The sequence below is a fragment of the Spermophilus citellus genome, assembly GCF_964194105.1.
Source record: "Spermophilus citellus genome assembly, chromosome: 2".
Taxonomy (NCBI): domain Eukaryota; kingdom Metazoa; phylum Chordata; class Mammalia; order Rodentia; family Sciuridae; genus Spermophilus; species Spermophilus citellus.
The window spans coordinates 202,586,884-202,608,291 of record NC_138183.1 but is presented as its reverse complement, the minus strand read 5'-3'; the positions used below and the strand labels follow the sequence as shown (position 1 = coordinate 202,608,291).

The following is a 21,408-nucleotide window of genomic DNA, read 5'->3' as shown; positions in this document are numbered from 1 at the left end:
TTGGATTCTAATCCCTGCTGTGCTACTAATTTGTGGTGTGATCTTGTGCAAGGCACATTTCTATGTTTAAATTTCCTTTTGTCAGAAGGGACCTTATTTCATTCAGAATGCATTCTGCTGTCATATATACCTAATCAAAATAAATAAATTAATTAATAAAAAAGGGACCTTATTTTGTGATAAAAAAGACAAGACTCCAAACTGGGTACAGTGGTGCAAGCTTGTTATCTCAGCTGCATAGAAGACTGGACAGAAGGATCTCAAGTTTGAGGCCCGCCTGGGCAACTTAGTGAGACCTTGTCTCAAAATAAAAAGGGCTGAGAATGTAGATCAATGCTAGAGCACTTGCATAGTATTCACAAGTCCCTGGGTTCAAATCCCTGGTAAAACACACACACACACACACACACACACACACACACACACACCCTTATGGGTGTGGGATGGAACAGAAAAAAGCAAGCCTGGGGAATAAGGGAAGCATAGTAGGCTAAAGACAAAAACTTACCATGAGTGTGGCTCAGAACCAGAAGAGAACTCAAATGACCCATGAAGATGAATTAATATATGTAGTTACTTTGAAAAATAGAAAATGTTTCTTCTCAGCAAAGGAAACAATCAATAATGTGAAGAAGGAGTCTATAGAATGGGAGAAAATCTGTATCACATGCACCTCAGAGGATTAATCTCCAGGATATATAAAGAACTCAAAGACTTCAACTAAAAAAACAAATAACCCAGTTAATAAATGGGGTAAGGAACTGAACAGACACTACACAGAAGAAGAAATATGATTGGTCAACAAATATATGAAAGAATGTTTAACATCTTTAGCAATTAGAGAAATGCAAATCAAAACTACTGTAAGATTTCATCTCAGTCAGAATGGCAGTTATCAATAATACAAACAACAATAAATGTTGGTGAAGATGTTGGGGGAAAAGGTACACTCATACATTCTGGTGGGATTGCAAATTGGTGCAACCATTTTGGAAAGAGGTTGGAGATTCCTCAGAGAACTTGGATTGGAGCCACCATTTGACCCAGTTATCCCACTCCTTGGTATATACCCAAAGGACTTAAAATCAGCATACTACAGTGAAGTAGCCACATCAGTGTTTACAGCAGCTCAACTCACAATAGCTGAACTATGGAACTGACCTAGGTGCCCTTCAACAGATGGATTAAAAAATATGGTTATATATATATATATATATATATATATATATATATATATATGGAAATAAAAGTAGAATATATATATTCTACTTTTTTAAAAAAATAAAAGTAGAATATATGTGTGTGTGTGTGTGTGTGTATGTATATATGATGAAATATTACTTAGCCTTAAAGAAGAATGAAATTTTGGCATTTGCCAGTAAATGGTCAGAGCTGGAGAATATCATGCTAAGTGAAATAAGCCTTTCCAAAAAACAAAAGACCAAGTGTTTTCTCTGATATGCAGATGCTAATTTGCAATAATAGAATGTGGCTAGGGAAGAATAGAGTTACTTTAGGTTAGATAGAGGGGAATGAAGGGAGGGCTGGGGTCTGGGAGTAGGAAGCATGGTAGAATGAATCAGGCATTATTACCATATGTACATATATGACTGCATGACAAACATGACTATACAACATGTCCATCAGAAAAAATGAGAAATTATACTCTATTTATGTATATGAAAGTGCATAAGTGTATTCTACTGTCATGTATAACTTATTAGAATAAATTTAAAAAAATTACATAAAGAAAAATATAAAATGTGATAGAATGATGGAAATTCTTTGAAGAGGCTCACTTTAGATAACTGCTTTGCCCACCCCTGGATTTTCTCTGGGTCCAGCGTACTTGCTGTCACTTGGGATGTGGGAGGCTTGTCCTTCTGTGGGTTCAATTCTAGAATTCTTCCTCCCACCTCCCACCGCCCACCTCCCACCTCCTTCACAAACCCAGGAATATTTGAAACCAAGCCCAGATCTTCACCTGGCTTTGATTTCCCCATCATGTGAAGATTGGGCCTTGGAAGTTGTAGCTTCCAGATACCTTAAATGTTTGCTAACATGTCCAGCTTCTACATTTCTTGATCATTCCTTCTGTGTGTGGCTTTGTTCCAATTCTTATGCCCTGGAGAAGGTATGATTTGGTTCCAGCAAGGAAAGAGAGACTATTTGGGGGATCCTATCTTCAAGAACTAGGAAATAAAAGTAGATCAAAAAACAAAACAAAAACCCTGAGAGATGCCTTTTAAAAACACCTAGGGGTCTTTGAAATAGAAACAAAATGGTTTAACTTCTGCCTATATAAACCATAACTTTTTTTCCCAACATGTGCTACTCAGATAGGCAGAGCTACACTTTTTCATTATTCCTGTTCCCTTCTGAAATTAGTCTGGGGTTTAATCAGATCTTACCAAGTGTATACTTTCTTTCCACTTAAAGATTTGCTTTGGCTTCCTCCATTGCAAATGAGTTGGACAAGGAAGTCTCTTAAGTGTTTTTGCTACCCTGTGGTTCTTTTTAGGATAAAAATCAGCAGAAACTTTCCTAAATGGGTACACAGAGATACCTGTCTTTGAGAGGTTAATGTTGAGGATGTGTGCTTACTACTGCTGTGTCAGGCTGCTGAAACTTGCTAGAGAAAACTAGGGAACTTGGTAGAGTAGTTCTGGGGAGAGTTATTTAGTTGACTCTCCTTCCAAGTAGGCCTTCTCTGCTATCTGCTATTTTACAGTCACTTAAAAAAAAATCTAAGTCCCAGTGACATTCACCATAGGGCTCATCCTGTATTTTTTGGTCCTCACTCTATCCTGACTCTGCATCACCAATGAGGGAGCTTTCTGCTTTATTGAGACTGTTAGGACTACGTGACATAGAATCTTGGAATAGTTTGTTTTCTTCATAAAGATTGGCACTGCCATCCAACTGGCCCCAAGAGAACAGACAGTGAGTGTTGCCTGTAGGCTCTGTAGATGTGTTTTTTGTGAATGCCAACAACATCTGGTTGAAATAATGCTTTAATTTTGGGCTTGATAAGAGTGTGAGCCTGTGTCTGGCATTTGGTGCTCATCCCCATCCCATTTGGTCTTAAACCAAGTTGTTTTAAGCAGATGACTCAAGTGATAACTGACTCTAATGCTGAATATGTCCTCCCTTCCACTTCTGTTCTGGGTCCTCATGTACCTGCTGGCCTCTGCGTCTCTCACCAGGCATGGGTAATTCAGATGGTCGTTTTTCAGATACTATTCACATCCTCTTTAATTTTTTATCTTTCTTTTTCTTTACTACCTGTTTTGCTTAGTTATATCTAATAAACAATCTTCTTAACTCATTCCTCTTTGATTATGAGATAAAACCTCATAAGAATCAGTGCCCTCAGTGTTGCCCTTAGAATACCTTATCAAATCCCACCAAATATCCATCTTTTAATTAACCTGTCTTCCTTCCAGAGCTGCGATTTGAGGTATATAAGCATTATTTAATTTTATTTCTCTTTTATTTTATTGCTTACATTTGCAGAGATGTTATTTTGTATCTTTATTATATATAAACCACATTTCAGCCATGTTCTTAAGGGATGGGCTTATCTGGGCATTCACATATCATGTCTAATGTTTTTTTTTTGAAAAAAAGTCTTCACTTTATAAAAGTGATTGATGGATTGAGGAATGTTCCATTACAGCAGTCTGCTTACCTTCTGGCCTATACTGGTGATGTTGCCATGGAAGGGCTGACTCTGTTCCTCTTATATAGAGGAAGAAAAGGCTGCCCCCAGAGCCAGTTCAGGAAAGCTTGGTCTTTTTTTCTGCACCTGCCACTAAGGTAGAGGTTCCAGTGTGTCATGCTTGACTTCCTAGAGCTCTTTTTCTTTTTTTTCTTTTATTCTCAACTATGTGTCATTTCAGTTAGTACTCTAGCTTAAAGATTGACAAGATTTCCTCTGCTCTGAAAACATAAGCTAATTAAGCTAATTATGGAAAGATCAATTCTTTAAACATGTTGTTTAGTGGAGTTAATAGAATTATCCCCTCTCATTTTTGACTAGGAAATATTAGATTCTTATTTTGCTGCAGCAGGTCTTAAGTGGAAATCTTCTGGTCTGGAGCTGTGTATAAATAGTGTGTGTCATATTGTTCCAGAGAAGTATAGCCATAGCTGATTTTATCTTTGTTCTTTCTGTGTTGCCCAGGGATGTTCCTTTTGAGATTATCTTTGGTCTTGTCTGTAGGATACATATGCTGCTAGTTTATGCAAATTAAAGATGACCCAGTGCCCCATATGCAATCTGAAGCATCTCCTTGCGGAATGAACATTCAGGAAAATGGAATGGCTTTTTGAATGCAATTCCAAATTGTCCTAGGTTCCAGGTGACTGAACATTTACTGTGAGGGTGGGAAAGTTTATTCAGATGTTCATGCCTGGGGGTTAGTGTGTGTCATATTGTTCCAGAGAAGTATAGCCATAGCCGATTTTATCGTTGTTCTTTCTGTGATGCCTAGGGATGTTCCTTTTGAGTTTATCTTTGGTCTTGTCTCTGGAAAAAGCAGTGCACATTTTGGGTTGGGTTTGGGAATAGAATCTGAGGCCACAGGGCAGGATGATACTCATGATTCTTTTAAGTAGCAAACTTTCACTTTCGCTGCATTGGCACTACAGGCCTGTAAAGAACTGAAGAAACCAGCTGCAGACCCCAATTGTACAATTCGAGGTGAGAATAGGCAAAATCCCAGGGGCTGGGAGACAGACATGTGGCTACCAGAGACATGACATCAGCTGGTTTACTGGTGCAGTGGAGGAAGGGGAGATTCCAGGTGCTTAGCCTCCTTCCTGCATATGAGGGTGTCTGGCACCACCCCCAATCTTATCTGCAGCCAAGGCTTCTGCCTGGGAAAAGCCTTGTCTAACTTTCTGCCTCCTGCTGTTCCCACTGGGACCTGAACTTGGAAGGGGTCTTGCAACCTTGGCTGTGGGAACAAAGCTTTGAGGAATAGACAGACATGTTTGTCTCTGTGCACCCCGCCCCCTTTTGTACTGGGAATTGAACCCAGGGCCTTCACATGCTAGGGAAGCACTCTACCATTAAGCTATATCCCCAGCCCTTGTTAAAAATTTTATTTTGAGACAAAGTTTTGGTTCGTTGCTGGGCTGACCTTGAACTTGTGATTCTCCTGCCTCAGCCCCCTTGAATAGCATATGTGTACATTTTGTGTTGGTGCTAACAAGCTGATTAAGGTTTGCAAACTCAGTGTTGGATGAAGTGAGAAAGAGAAAGCGTTGTCTGGGTTTTACGGACTCTGTGGTGGGAGTTACTTTTTTTCTTGGAAAGAAAACAATCTATGATTTAAATAATTTTTAAATTAAACTTATTTTAATATTATTTTCTTTTAATGCCTTAATGAAGACGCTCCGTATATAAAAGAAAAGCATTTCTAGTGACTTCCTTTCTGTGTTCTGCTCTGTCCCCTCTACCTGTGCTAGAACAGAGCCTCACAAGGCCATACTTTGGGTGACAAATTCTGGAGAAAGTGTGTCTGCAAGGAAGATCTCTGTGTTAGCCTTGCCTGCTTACAGGCTTCTGGGAACTGTGGTGGGGCTTGTTGGGAAGCCACAGCTGACAGAGGGCTGGAAAACACTTTATGACTTTGAAGCATGACAGAAAGACTAGAGCAGGGAGACCTGGAGCCAGCAAAGTCCATCTGTTCTCCAGCTTTGCTTTCCTGTCAGATGTTGGGCTTCCTCTCTGGTTCCACTCTCTTCCCTGATGATATGTTAAAAAATGAAGCCTGTTGCATGGAAATCAGGTTATACTAGGAGGATCGGTCACCCCAATCCCCAAGTTGCTTAGTCTTCTCTGTGACTGATAGCTTAGCATTTCTCTAAGACCCTTGCTTACATTCAGGTGTGGGCACTGCTCACTTGAAGCTGTGGAGTACCACCTCAGGCTTATTCTCCTGGTGACTTCCTACCACAGTATTTTCTTTTTGGGGGTTTTCACAGTTTCCCAGCTGCCAGAGTCCTTGTTCTGAAAGCCCAGTGCCTCCCCTTCTGGGCCCAGGAAACTGTGGGTAAGCACTTGGTTTCCTTTACAGCCGGGCACTTCTGGGAAGCTGTCTGCATTCCTTTCTGCCCGACTGGCTGCCTCAGGGGCTGTGTAAGGTGCAGTTTCTTCATGCCTCTGTGATGCAGAATGCTAGAGCAGTTCAATGGAGACTGGCTTCTGAAGGTGACCAGGAGTTTGAAGGTGAACCTGCTTTTTTTTTTTTTACAGTTCTGGAACTAGGAGCTAGCTTTTCATGGGGTGTGGTGTGGTATTGATTCTTTTAAAAACTTTTGCCATTTTTGCAATCTCTGTCTTCTTGCCACTGTAGGAGAAAGGAGGGTGAGGAGAAAAATTGGTGCCCAGTTCCCTGTGATCTTCCTTTGGCATTGGAGATGAGTATAGCAAATGCCTTTTATCAATGAAGAGCTCACGTGCAAGGCTCTGTCTCCTGGCTCCTGTATATCTGGGGTCTCCCTAGTCTGACTTCTTGGAGCTGTGAATAGTTTTCTGTAAGTTGAACCCTTCCTTTGAAGGCAGGTGCCATCTTTACCTGCCTTAAAATCTTTCAGACGGCAGCAACGTCAGCTCCCTTAAAATAAAAAGGGGCCCAAGAGAGCATTAAAACATGAACATGTTGGATAGAATATGAGCCTGAGGTTGGGTGCCCAACCCAAGGGTGTGTGAGGGTGGTTAGAAGTAGAGGTCAGGGCTGAGCCCTTCTATTGAACAGGAAAGAGTAGTAAATCTGGAGAGAGGATGGAGAAGGCTGGGTGTGGAGAGCAGGAAAGCTGGAGATTTTTACAGAGTTGTGTTCCAGAGTGGCTGGAAGCCAGAAATACCCAGGAGGTGGGTTTGGGCATTCTTGGTTGTACCTGCAATGCTGAATACCTGGGGCATGATGGCCCAAAATGCCCTCCTGGGGAATAGGCCTGGCCCCACACCTGCCCTTCCCATCTATACCTACAGTATACCTGGCCAGGGCATTATGGGGTGGAGGCACTGGGTCTGAGTGGACTGGCCAGCCAGAGTCCCACCTCCAAATTTGTTGGCTGCCTCAGTGTTGAGAAGTTTCTTTGCAGCTACTAGTCCTTGCTGGCTTGACCTGTGGAGGTGTCTGTTCCCTGGCAGGATATATAGCTCTTCTCACATGTGCCCTGCCTCTTTAGGGCTCAGGAACAGATGGGGCTTAATTTGAAGCAAACTACATCAAGGGCCTAGATCTTAAAATTACTACTAGTCTTGGCTCTTCTTCCTCTCAGTCTGTCTCTTCCCATCACCATCAGGCATTGTAAGCAGCCATTGCCATCACACAGGCTGATTAGAACATTAAGAATGGAGCTAAAGTGCTGAGATGTAGCTCAGTTGTAGAGCACTTACCTAGCATGCATGAACAAGGCCTTGTGTTTGTTGTCTTGCATTGAAAAAAAAAAAGTGGCACTAAAGTCTGCTCGCTGCTGCAAGCGATCCCAAACTCATCTGCAGAGGTTGATATGAGCCTGAGAAGGGGTCCATTTCCACTCTAACTAGAGTGGGTGAAATCAGTGAGGAAAGGATGAGAAAGTACTTTGGGGTTGGGAGGGTATTGATTCCACCCCTCCCCTCTTCCCTCTTGCGCTCCCAGAATTGTCAAAGGCTGGAGAGAAAATCAAGATCTTGCTTTCTCTAGCCATCAGGCAGTCAACAAGCACTTGAAACTGAAATTTTCAGCTTAACCTGTATTGTGATACAAATATGTTTTCTGATCTGAGGAAATTTATACTCTATTGGGAATATAAATTAGACAATTAGAGAATATCAAAGATCTTATGTTGGTTTCTAACCACAATTATAGTTCAGAAATGAGAAAACTATGTATTAAAATCCCAGGAATACTTCCTTGGAATAGGCAGGCTTTTTTCTGGTCTCTGTGAGTTTAATCAACTTTATAGGCAAAGGAGGGGTGGGATATGTTCAGCAAGTAAATAGAATTTGGCACTCCTGGTCACTTGTGATAAATGGTCTTGAAGTTGTTGGTCTGGCAGAGCAAAGCCAGAAGTTTGAACTCTATAAGTTCTGCCTTGGTGCTTAGGAGATGAGAAGTGATGCAGTGGAAGTGGAATTTTGTGGAAATCTCTCTTGTAGAAGCAGGGTGATTTCAGAGAGGGTTAAAACTGGTAGTAGGAGAACCTGCTTAAGGGGATGGGAGGTTGGCAATAGAAATACAGAGGAAGGATGTGAATCCTGGAGAATATTTCAAAGTGGAATAGGCAGGACCTAAACACAGGATATTAATTTCTGACCTGTGAGAGTTCCAATAGTGATATGTGTTTGAGAAGAGGTTTACACTTTTCAAAGCTTTCATTCAGTATCTCACAGTTGTCTGGACTCTTAGAGCTTATACAATCTAGCTTCATTCTATAGGTGGGGAGATTGGAGCCAAGAAAGGGAAAGGGACTATTCTTAACTTTAGTAGTAGAGCAAAAACTCCACTGTAGACCTTCCCTCTACTAGGGAAGTTTTAAGCCTGGAGGAAAGAGTGTGGGGTCAGAAGAAAATCCATCCAATTGACACTGACTCCTTGTCTCTCCAAGCCAAACAAAACTTACTCAGAAGTGTTCAGAGCCCATCAGTGATTCTGCTCCTAAGAACTGTTTTGAGAACCCAGATCAGGAAGATGGAATCCTTGGGTTCTTCTTGTTGGAGATTTTTTTTTTTCCTAATATGTCTTTTTTTTTTTAGTCGTAAGTGGACACAATACCTTTGTTGTTTTTTTTTAATTTTGTTTTTGAGAGACAGAGAGAGAGAGAGAGAGAGAGAGAGAGAAAGAGAATTTTTTAATATTTAGTTTTTAGTTTTTCGGTAGACACAACATCTTTATTTGTATGTGGTGCTGAGGATCGAACCCAGCACCGCACGCATGCCAGGCCAGTGCGCTACCGCTTGAGCCACATCCCAGGCCTACCTTTGTTTTTAAAAATTATTTATTTATTTTAATTTATTATACATGATGGCAGAATGTATTTCATTTCATATTACACATATAGAGCACAGTTTTTCAAATCACTGTACACAAAGTATTTTCACACCTTTCATGACAATACCTTTATTTTATTTTTATGTGGTGCTGAAGATTGAACCCAGTGCCTTACAGGCGCCAGGCGAGCACTCTACCACTGAGCCACAGCCCACAATTCTGGCTCTATGATTCTTAAGTGCACAAAATTCATGTATATGAAAAATATTGAGTTGAGTTTCCTGAGAAACAGTGGCTGGACCCATTGGTGCCATTCTAAGGAAATTTCAAGAGTAATTTGATTCCATATGGTTTTCACTATGTGCTGACCATAGAAACTAACTGCAGAGGTGGACACAGCTTACTGCTGTAGGTATGGCCAGTGATAATCAGCAGCCAAGGATCCAATATCTGCAGTTAAGGCTTGGCTTTTCTATCTGCTTCCTCTGCCCACCTCCCCTTAAAATATAAATGTGCATTCTCTCCTTCTCTTTCTCCTTCCCTCCCTCTCTCAGTCCCTCTCCCCCACTTCACTTCCTCCCTCCCTCTCCTCCCTTCCCCTGTCTCCTTCCTTCATTTTTTTCTCCCACAATGTTTTTCCATCCTGATGTCCTCCACTCTTGTCTGTCTAAATAACTTCCTGTGATGCAGCAACTTCCCCTCTTGGTTAAATGCAGACACGACTATTGCAGAGCACTTTGGAATATTATTTTGTCTGTGACTGGCACACAGTGGTCCAAGCAGAATCTCGGAGTTGTTTTGGAATCTTCCTCACCTCTATAGCCAGTTACCCTCCAAGTTCTTGTTGTCTATTAAAAGAGCTCTTGAGCCTCCTCCTTTATTTCTGTGCCATGGTGCCATACAGCAAGAGAGGAAGAAGGGTTGTGGGTGAAGAAGGAAAAATAGACACCTTCGGTGTTCTTGAAAGCATTTTGAGGAGGGTGCCTCTTTGTGTTCTGACCCTCAGCTACCTCACAGAGGCAGCTGCACTGGATCCCTTGAAGACAAACCAGAGAAGTGCTATGTCCTGGGAAATACGTCTGTGCTTTGCCTGGGATCTGGGCTCCTAGATGTCTAATGTACAGCTATAACTGCTGAATTGTGTTGTTGAAGGTATGTGGCTGTTTCTGTATACTTCTAGGTGAGGAGGTAAAAGCCATTGGGCTCAAGTGAGGTTCTGTGTGCTTCTCCTAGTTGTCAGTGTCTGGCCTTTTCCTTGCTTTAGTTTCTGGCCCAGCTATGATGGTAGGAGCAGTTCCCTTCTTAAAGCTTCTCAAGGGGATACATTCATAGTGCCCTTAGTTTAGTCTGAATGACCTTGTCCTTGATATCTATCCCAAGTACATAGCCATTGGGGACCCGTTTCTCACTTTCCCTCCTTCTCTCCTCCAGATAACATTGCTGTAACCCATCAAGTCTCCCCTTCTTCACTCTTAGTCTGGTGCATTTGGGACTTAAAGGGGGAAATGGATTACATGGGTGGTAGAGGAAATTTGTTGGCTTGTGAGTTGTTATCTTAAAGATCTATTCTCTCCTGCCTCTCAGAGCAGCAGGTGGGGTCAGGAGTAGTTGAGCTATCTCTCTTCTCAGCCATCCTGGGTAAAACAGAAATAGGTTTGAAAAATAGGTGGTTCACTATTTGGAAACATGATGAGATAGTCTTGTTTATTAAAATGACAACAAAACAGAACCCCCTTTGAACCTCCAAATCCCAACCACAAGTCTCCATCTTTGCTTCTGACAACACATTTCTCCCTTGGTCTCTGACCCTCTGTATTGCCAGTGGCTGTACTTCTGCTGTGTTTGGAGAACCCCAGAAATCTGAAAGGGAACAGATGATTTCATTCAAGCAGTAGTAACCTGGTAATTGATTCTTGTTAGTATACAGAGTTAAGCCTTACTTTGCTGAATTTTCCCTGAGAATGTTTCCCCTTCTCAGCTCCTGTGGCCTGTTCCTTAGAAGAGGTGTGTCATGCATTACTGATGGGGGGATGTTATCTTCATTGTTGATGAGTGGCTAGTCTTTCAACACTTTGGGTTGATTTCCTCCTCTGCTCTGGTTGAGGCAAGCCAGTGTCACTCTGTCTGCCTGTGGAGTCCCACAGCCTTGGGTGAGGGAAGTCTTTTGCCACCTTGCTGTGCTGGGGACAATAGTCCTTGACCCTGTGTTCTTTTCTAGGAACCCCGTATGTTGAGGGAATAAAGGATTTTCTGAATTACTTCTTTTCTTCAGAACACTAAGTGGTTCTGAACTATGTTCTTTGATGTCCCTGGGAGTAATGAATGCTCAGGAATCCTCCCAAATTTGCTATTCTCAGACTTCCAAACAAGCTTCCTTCTGTTTCTATCCTTCAGGATCTTAAATTACTCTCTCTTCTTCCTCTACACTCCTCTGGCTTTCCTCTCATCATCTTACCCATTTTCCCTTCCTTGCATCTTGGAGTCTCAGGTTTTTCCTCTATTGTTTAAGTTTCTCTGTGTTGATCTCTTAAGTGAACAAGCATTTATAAGCACCTCTTTTTACACAAAAGGCAAACTAGATCTATACCCAGTTCCTGCATTGTTAAAAAAGGAGCTAATCATTGCATAGATTAGAAACTTTTATGCTTCTAATCTTGGGGGAAAGTGGGATTTTTTTTTAAATGGCATCTTCCATAGGATTTTGAAATTCATTTAGTGTAACACTCAGGATGGGGAAATAATTCAGCAGTAGAGTGCTTGCCTATCATGTGAGAGGCCTTGGGTTCGATTCTAGCACCACAAAAAAAGAAAGAAAAATTACATATATAATATTTATCTGTAAACCTGAGCCATCTTTCATGTCTAGGATAGAGCTGGCTTTTGAGGGACTACTGCTTTTTTCTCTTCCTAAATCAGTAGAAGAGCATTGGAGTTTCCTGTTATAGGCTGGTTTGTTCATATCCCAGCAGTGCCTGAAGAAGCTGGAGGGCTGCATTCCTACCATCTAATGTTTCAGACACAGCATTCAAATTCACATCCCTGCTCCTAAACGGCTGTTGGGTGACAGCTTAGTATAGAAGGCTATCTAAAGATCCCTACAAACTCATTCAACTTTGACAGTTAAAAATAAAACTTGGTAATTCTGATCATAGTAAACTGTAGTTGGGGGAAATGGTGGGTACAAATTGTTTGGATTCCTGAGCTGCTTAGTGTTTGTGCTAAAACTTTAAAGGTCAGAGTCCCAGTTGGGAGGTTTTGATGTTAGCAGGAGGGATAGAGCTCAGCTGTCCCTTTTTTCTGTGAGCATTTTTTTTTTTCACATTGGGGATTGAACTCATGGCCTCACATATGCTAGGCAAATTGCTCTACCACTGAGCTACATCCCCAAGACCCTTTTTCCCGTTTTTATTTTTTGAGATAGGATCTCACTTGGCTGGCCTTGAACCTGCAATTTACCTGCTGGGATTAACAGGTATGTGCCATTGTGCCTGGCCTCTGTGGGTGTCCTTCATGTTGCTTAGTCACAAGTTTCCCCAGAGATGACTACATAGGGATAAAAGTTGTGGTTTTTTACCTTTCTGTTCTGTAGGAAGACTTAACGGCCTTAAGAACTAGACATGCTATGTTATTGCTCAGTTTAAGGGACTCCACGCTCTTGGATTTCCACTTTTTTTCTTTTAGTATACTTGCCTGAAATGTTATTCAAGACTCCATTTACCCCTGGATCTGTAAGTTTAGTGTGAGTCTCTTAGAAACATTTTGTTCTACCTAGAACATGGACCTCATTTTATCTGGGCTCTGTATTTCAGCCATTTAAATTCAATATCACATTGACTCCCTAGTTGACTCATATTGAACATTTCCTCAGGTCTTTTTCACTTATACCATCTTTGTTCTGTTGTCATACAGTTTTTCCCCTAATCTTAAGCAAACAATTATTATTTGCCCATTAAAAAATTCACCTTGAGGGCCTGGGGATGTGGCTTAAGCAGTAGCGTGCTCACCTGGCATGTGCGGGGCGCTGGGTTTGATCCTCAGCACCACATAAAAATGAAATAAAGATGTTGTGTCCACCGAAAACTAAAAAATAAATATTAAAAAATTTTCTCTTTGTCTTTTTTTAAAAAAAAATTCACCTTGGGGGTCAGGGATGTGGTGGCTCTGTGGTAGAGTGCTTGCCTAGCATGAATGTGGCTCTGGGTTTGATCCCTGGCACCACCAAAATAAAATAAAAGAAAACTTTTATCATGTGGGATAGGATTGCAACTCACTGGTAGAACAGTGCTTAGCATGCTGAGAACCCTGGGTTTGATCTGTAGCACCACAGTAAATACATAAATGATTTTTTTTTGAATTTTTAATTTTTATTTATTTATTTATTTTTTAGTTTTCGGCGGACACAACATCTTTGTTTGTATGTGGTGCTGAGGATCGAACCCGGGCCGCACGCATGCCAGGCGAGCGAGCTACCGCTTGAGCCACATCCCCAGCCCAGTAATAGAACCCTTTTATTCTTTTTTTTATTGTTGGTTGTTCAAAACATTACATAGTTCTTGACATATCATATTTCACACTTTGATTCAAGTGGGTTATGAACTCCCATTTTTACCCCGTATACAGATTGCAGAATCACATCAGTTACACTTCCATTGATTTACATATTGACATACTAGTGTCTGTTGTATTCTGCTGCCTTTCCTATCCTCTACTATCCCCCCTCCCCTCCCCTCCCCTCCCCTCTTCTCTCTCTACCCCCTCTACTGTAATTCATTTCTCCCCCTTGTATTATTTTTCCTTTTCCCCTCACTTCCTCTTGTATGTAATTTGTATAACCCTGAGGGTCTCCTTCCATTTCCATGCAATTTCCCTTCTCTCTCGCTTTCCCTCCCACCTCTCATCCCTGTTTAATGTTAATCTTCTTCTCATGCTCTTCGTCCCTACTCTGTTCTTACTCACTCTCCTTATATCAAAGAAGACATTTGGCATTTGTTTTTTAGGGATTGGCTGGCTTCACTTAGCATAATCTGCTCTAATGCCATCCATTTCCCTCCAAATTTTATGATTTTGTCATTTTTTAATGCAGAGTAATACTCCATTGTGTATAAATGCCACATTTTTTTTATCCATTCATCTATTGAAGGGCATCTAGGTTGGTTCCACAGTCTTGCTATTGTGAATTGTGCTGCTGTGAACATCGATGTAGCAGTGTCCCTGTAGCATGCTCTTGGTCTTTAGGGAATAGACTGAGAAGGGCAATAGCTGGGTCAAATGGTGGTTCCATTCCCAGCTTTCCAAGAAATGTCCATACTGCTTTCCAAATTGGCCGCACCAATTTGCAGTCCCACCAACAATGAACAAGTGTACCCTTTTCCCCACATCCTCGCCAGCACTTGTTGTTGTTTGACTTCATAATGGCTGCCAATCTTACTGGAGTGAGATCTTAGGGTGGTTTTGATTTGCATTTCTCTGACTGCTAGTGATGTTGAACATTTTTTCATGTACTTGTTGATTGATTATATGTCCTCCTCTGAGAAGTGTCTGTTCAGGTCCTTGGCCCATTTGTTGATTGGGTTATTTGTTATCTTATTGTCTAATTTTTTGAGTTCTTTGTATACTCTGGATATTAGGGCTCTATCTGAAGTGTGAGGAGTAAAGATTTGTTCCCAGGATGTAGGCTCCCTATCTACCTCTCTTATTGTTTCTTTTGCTGAGAAAAAACTTTTTAGTTTGAGTAAGTCCCATTTGTTGATTCTAGTTATTAACTCTTGTGCTATGGGTGTCCTATTGAGGAATTTGGAGCCCAACCCCACAGTATGTAGATCGTAGCCAACTTTTTCTTCTATCAGACGCTGTGTCTCTGATTTGATATCAAGCTCCTTGATCCATTTTGAGTTAACTTTTGCGCATGGCGAGAGAAAGGGATTCAGTTTCATTTTGATGCATATGGATTTCCAGTTTTCCCAACACCATTTGTTGAAGATGCTATCCTTCCTCCATTGCATGCTGTTAGCCCCTTTATCAAATATAAGATAGTTGTAGTTTTGTGGATTGGTTTCTGTGTCCTCTATTCTGTACCATTGGTCCACCTGCCTGTTTTGGTACCAGTACCATGCTGTTTTTGTTACTATTGCTCTGTAGTATAGTTTGAAGTCTGGTATCGCTATACCACCTGATTCACACTTCCTGCTTAGCATTGTTTTTGCTATTCTGGGTCTTTTATTTTTCCATATGAATTTCATGATTGCTTTCTCTATTTCTACAAGAAATGCGGTTGGGATTTTGATTGGCATTGCATTAAACCTATAGAGAACTTTTGGTAATATCGCCATTTTGATGATGTTAGTTCTGCCTATCCATGAACAGGGTATATTTTTCCATCTTCTAAGATCCTCTTCTATTTCTCTCTTTAGGGTTCTGTAGTTTTCATTGTATAGGTCTTTCACCTCTTTTGTTAGGTTGATTCCCAAGTATTTTATGAGTGTTTTTCCTCATTTCCATTTCAGAGGATTTGTCGCTGATATACAGGAATGCCTTTGATTTATGCGTGTTGATTTTATATCCTGCCACTTTGCTAAATTCATTTATTAGCTCTAATAGTTTCTTTGTAGACTCTTTTGGGTCTGGTAGGTATAGAATCATGTCATCTGCAAATAGTGATAATTTAAGTTCTTCTTTTCCTATTTTTATGCCTTTAATTTCTTTCGTCTGTCTAATTGCTCTGGCCAGTGTTTCGAGAACTATGTTGAACAGAAGTGGTGAGAGAGGGCATCCCTGTCTTGAGGAACCCTTTTTTTCAAACTCATTTTATATCCATCTCTAATTATAAAACATGAGAGTTATTTTTAGTAAAAATGTGATTTTTTGCCAGCCTAGAACAATTTTTTTCTATGTACAGTAGAGGTAAGAGACAGTGTTTTGTCTCCAAGTGGAACTGACCCCAGAGAACCCTGCCATCGTGGGAGCTGGGTCATTCCTGCAGCCCACTTGGTTTGGCAATAACACGGTGGTAGAAGGACTGTGAGTGGGCACTGTAGTAGTGGGAGAGGCTGTAAAACTCTGGATTGTGTCCCCAGGAGAGTGACCTTACAGGGAAAGTTCTGGGAAACAAACCACAGGGAGACTTTACAGGAATTTTTGGTTGAGCCCACAGGCAAGGCACATGAGGAAAAGAGATATAATTATAGTTTGTAAGTCTATGAAAAGCTACAATGAGTGTCATAAAATAGCTGTTCTGAGTTTCTCCTTCTGGTAGAACAGGAAGAAATGATATTTTTGCATTCATTCAGCAGAATTTATTGAGTGTTTACTGTGAGCTGGACCCTATACTAACGGTAGAGACTGTGGTGATTAGCAAAATAATCCAGGTTCCTGCACCCAAGGAACTCATGGGGGAAGACTGACATTAAGCAAATAATTACACAAATGCGTGATTACAAATCATGGTGAATCTCTAGCAGTCAGAGAAATGCAAATCAAAACCACCCTAAGTTACCATCTCACTCCAGTAAGATTGGCAGCCATTATGAAGTCAAACAACAACAAGTGCTGGCGAGGATGTGGGGAAAAGGGTACTCTTGTACATTGCTGGTGGGACTGCCAATTGGTGCGGCCAATATGGAAAGCAGTATGGAGATTCCTGGGAAAGCTGGGAATGGAACCACCATTTGACCCAGCTATTGCCCTTCTCGGACTATTCCCTGAAGACCTTAAAAGAGCGTACTACAGGGATACTGCCACATCGATGTTCATAGCAGCACAATTCACAATAGCTAGACTGTGGAACCAACCCCGATGCCCCTCAATAGATGAATGGATAAAAAAATGTGGCGTTTATACACAATGGAGTACTGTGCAGCACTAAAAAATGACAAAATCATGGAATTTGCAGGGAAATGGATGGCATTAGAGCAGATTATGCTAAGTGAAGCTAGCCAATCCCTAAAAAACAAATGCCAAATGTCTTCTTTGATATAATGAGAGCAACCAAGAACAGAGCAGGGAGGAAGAGCAGGAGGAAAAGATTAACATTAAATAGGGTCATGAGGTGGGAGGGAAAGGGAGAGAAAAGGGAAATTGCATGGAAATGGAAGGAGACCCTCATTGTTATACAAAATTACATATAAGAGGTTGTGAGGGGAATGGGAAAAAAAATAAGGAGAGAAATGAATTACAGTAGATGGGGTAGAGAGAGAAGATGGGAGGGGAGGGGAGGAGGGGATAGTAGAGGATAGGAAAGGTAGCAGAATACAACAGTTACTAATAGGGCATTATGTAAAAATGTGGATGTGTAACCGATGTGATTTTGCAATCTTTGTAATGTTTTGAATAACCAATAAAAATAAAATAAAATAAAGAAATCTGAAATTAGGTCACAGAGCCAAAAAAAAAAAAAAAAAAAAAGAAGCCACCCAGAGAAATGGGAGGATTTGCTTGTTAACAAAGAAATTATAGCTGCCGAGTGCAAATGCCATTCAGAGCCCAGGGAACAGGCCGCTTGGCATTTGCTCTGAGTTCTCCATAATCTGTCTCAGTTTTGGTTTTATGAGTTTTTGTTTTTGGGGGATTCTAAAATAAATCGGTTAGGGATGCTTAAAAAAAATCATGGTGAGTACTTTGAAGGATAAATACAAGGAACCTCATTTAGACTGGAGGATCATGGAAGTCAAGATGAGAGAGTCAAGTTGAGACAAAGAGAGTAAAAGTTATTCAGGCAAAAATTGTGGGACTGTTGAGTGTCTCAGGCAATGCAAAACCTGGAAAAAAAAAATCTGTTACCTTTAGAGAACTAAAAGACATTCTATGTGGCTAGTGCATTGAGGGGGAAGGGCAGGAAGTTATCTGAGAGGTGGCAAAAGGAGAATCATGCTAGGCCTTGTAGGTCTTGGTAAGAACTTAGATTTATCCTTAGTGGGAAACCACTGAAGGGTGTTAAGCAGGAAGTGACATGATTTGTGTAAAAAGGTGATTCAGATAACTCTGTGGAGAAAGAATTTGTGAGAATGTGATATTGTGAAATATATATTTGATCTTCCTCCTGTTTCCTGGCATATAACTCCTAAAATCCTTGGACTCTCTAAAGTGGTAACTGTCTTTTTTTGTATGCTATTGAGTTGACTGATAGCTGGGGGTTTCTGGATAGCCTCAGGATGTGCGCTGGTTGTCAGAGGAACCGACCATGTGATTAGAGGGCTGGTACTTTTTAGTCTCCCTCTCCAACCTCTGGGGAGGGAGAAGGGGTGAGGTTAATAAATTGGTCACCAGAAGTCAGTGATATAATTAATTGTGCCTGTGTAATGAAGCTACCCAAAAGGACTAGATTGGAGAGCTTTGAAAGAGCCACACACCGGGAAGTTTCCGAAGGTTGGCCAGCCTACAGAGTGTGGAAGCTCTGTGTCTCTATCCCCATACATTGCCCTATTGATCTCTTCATCTGGTGTTCATATGTATCCTTTTTAATATCTTTTATAAGAAACCAGTAAACATATGTTTCCTGGATTTCTGTATGCCACTCTAGCAAATTAATTGAATCCAAGGAGGGGATTGTCAAAACTTCAGATTTATAGGTGGTTGGTCAGAAGTACAGATAAAACAAACTGGGGCTTTCATTTGGGTATATGAAATGGGGGAGGCAGTCTTGGAGACTGAGCCCTCAACCTGTGGGTTCCGATGCTGTCGGTTGATAGTGCCAGAATTGAACTAGAGGACATCTAGTGGGTATCCACTGCAAAACTGATAACTTGCTTGATGTATGTGGAGAAAACCCCTACATAGCTGTCATGGAACTCTTTTGTGTTAATTGTGGAGTGAGAGTATGGGAGAAACTGAGTTTATTTTTTTCTATATTCTCAGAGAGGGTAGGAGTGGAAGCTGGGACCATTAGAAGGTTTTTGTAGTAATAAGGGGAGAGACAGGTAGCAATATTCGTGGAGAAAAATGGACAGATAATAGATATATTTTGGAAGTAGAATTATTTGGAACTGGTAAATAGGTTGGGTGTGGGGAGAAAGAGTTAGGGAGATTGGAGGATGTCTCCCATTTTCTGGCTCCAGTGTGTATATGGATCTCTTAACAGATAGTAGACAGCATAAGCCTGTAAAATTCTTATCTTCAGGAAGGTCAAGCAGGATTGATCTGAATTCAGCCTTGCAGAGCAGCAGAGAGAAGCAACTGGCCTCTGGATCTGCCAGCTCAAGGAGCTCATACATAATGATGCACCTAAACAAGGATTTTAGTTCTAGAGCCCTGTCTTGGGGCCCTTTGTCACTTTCCAGGACAAGGCCCTTAGGAACCTCTATAAATCCAGCATGCCACTAGGGGGAGTATGGCCTGCGTTGTGTGTCTGGTTTTGAGGACTTTTTTGAGTTTGGATTACTTTTATCATTTTTAGTACTCAGGATTTACTCCTGACCCCTACTTAAAAGAATGCCTGACACATGGTAGGAGCTCAATAAATGATAGTTAGTCTAACTTTATAATGTGAATTTTAATCTTATTGTAGAAATGGGTAGGATCACCTTTTGGTTTTCAGTATGGAGACTGGGCTAGTGCAATGTGTGTTTTCTGGATCAGAAGAAGAGCAGAGGGATGCTTGTTGGGCATGGGAAGAGGGAACAATTTGAAGATTTAATGATGTTACACTTGTCCTTACATTTTGTCTTCCTTTGTAGACTTGGGACCTAAGGGCCCATGAGGGGTTTCTGAGCTGGGCTTGGGTATTGGTTATTTTATTTTTTATTTTTGCAGTCCTGGGGATTGAACCTAAGGGTTTCTACCTCTGAGCTGTAGCCTCAGCCCCCTTTTTTTTTTAAAAAAAAATTATTTTTTAGTTATAGGTGGACACACAATCTTTATTTCATTTTTTTATGTGGTGCTGAGGATCAAACTCAGTGCCTCATGTGAGCTAGGTGAGCATGCCAGCACTGAGCCACAACCCCAGCCCAGCCTCGGCCCTTTTTATTTTTCACTTTGAGACATGGTCTCGCCAAGTGCCGAGGCTGAACTTGAACCTGTAGTCCTCCTGTCCCAGTCTGCTGAGTTACTGGGATCATAGGCATGAGCCAGTGTACCAGGCCAAGATGGTATTTATAGTGAGTTAATTGGGTATACCTCCTTTGAAACTCTGAATGTCTCACTAAAGCAATAGTAGCCCCCATTTTGGATCTGTGCCAGCCTGTTATTTCCTGTTGGATTTTATGGCAATTCTCCTTCCTTAATTTCTTTACATTTTAAACTCAAGTCAATCCAGATATTGATTTGAGGATTTTGCAGTATACTGGAGATTAATCAAAATCACGAGGAGGGCTGAATATAGCTCAGGAGACGAGCACTTACCTAGCATATGTGAGGTCCTGGGTTCAATTCCCCAGAAGGATTCTGCAAGGGATTTTGATATTAACATTCCATCGTTAACATTGTTTCAGAAAGCATAACAAGCATAGGAAAATGTCCTCGTCTAAGGGAATACCACCAGTGGTTTTTGCTTGTTTTTGATGAGGAGCTGCTGAGATCAATGACTTAAGGAGGGTACTTTGAGGTACAGCATGTTTCTTGATGCCCATCCCTGCCCTGTTAGTTGCTTAGTTGATAGGACATATAGGTGGAAACCGGGAGGTCAGGTGTCTTGCCCAGTAGCAGGTGGCTGATTAGTGGTGGAGTCAGGCACTGCCAGTGTCTTCTGACTCCTGCTCTGCTTAACAAATGCTAGATAGCTGAAAGCTTTGGGCACTTTTTTTTTGAAAGTATTTTTTAATTGTAGTTGGACACAATACCTTTATTTATTTATTTATTTTTATGTGGTGCTGCGGATTCAACCCAGCGCCTTGCATGTGCTAGGCGAGCTCTCTACCATTGAGCCACAACCCCAGCCCATGGGTACTGTTTTTAGATCTATTATTTCCTGGTTCTGTGACATGGGGCATGTAATTTTATTTTTGTTTTAGATATATTAAAAATTTGTTGAATAAGTATAATAGTATTAGTCCTAACTTTCAGGCCTATCATGTTGAGTAAATACAAATGAACTGAGATTTATGAGAGTATTTTGGAAAAGTGTAAAGTAATGTGTAGCCATAGGACAGGATATTTTCCCTCCAGTCTGTGCATCAGAATGTTCTACATCTCATGGATCCTATCATAACTTCTTTAGGCTAAAAGGTTGGTAGTTAAGCCTACCTCACTAGGACTTGGAAAGATCTCCCCCCTCTTCTGGGAACACATAACTGGTTATCAGAAAACTAGCTAGTTTTCAAGATCTGGTGGCAGTGTACTTTGATGGAAAGTATACTGGACTAGGGCTGGGGCACTTGACTGGTCTCTACTGTTAGTTCTTTGCCTAAATAGCTGTGGACTGTGGATTGAACATCTGATTTCTCTGAACCTCAGTTTTCCCATCTATAAAATGGTCATACACTTATCTGTC

General features: G+C 41.1%; 1 protein-coding gene across 4 annotated transcripts in view; it reads left to right on the top strand.

Annotated features, from left to right (window-relative positions):
* DENND2B (DENN domain containing 2B) overlaps window positions 1-21,408 on the top strand; it is a 154,407-nt gene that overhangs the window by 25,693 nt on the left and 107,306 nt on the right. The window lies entirely within an intron of this gene.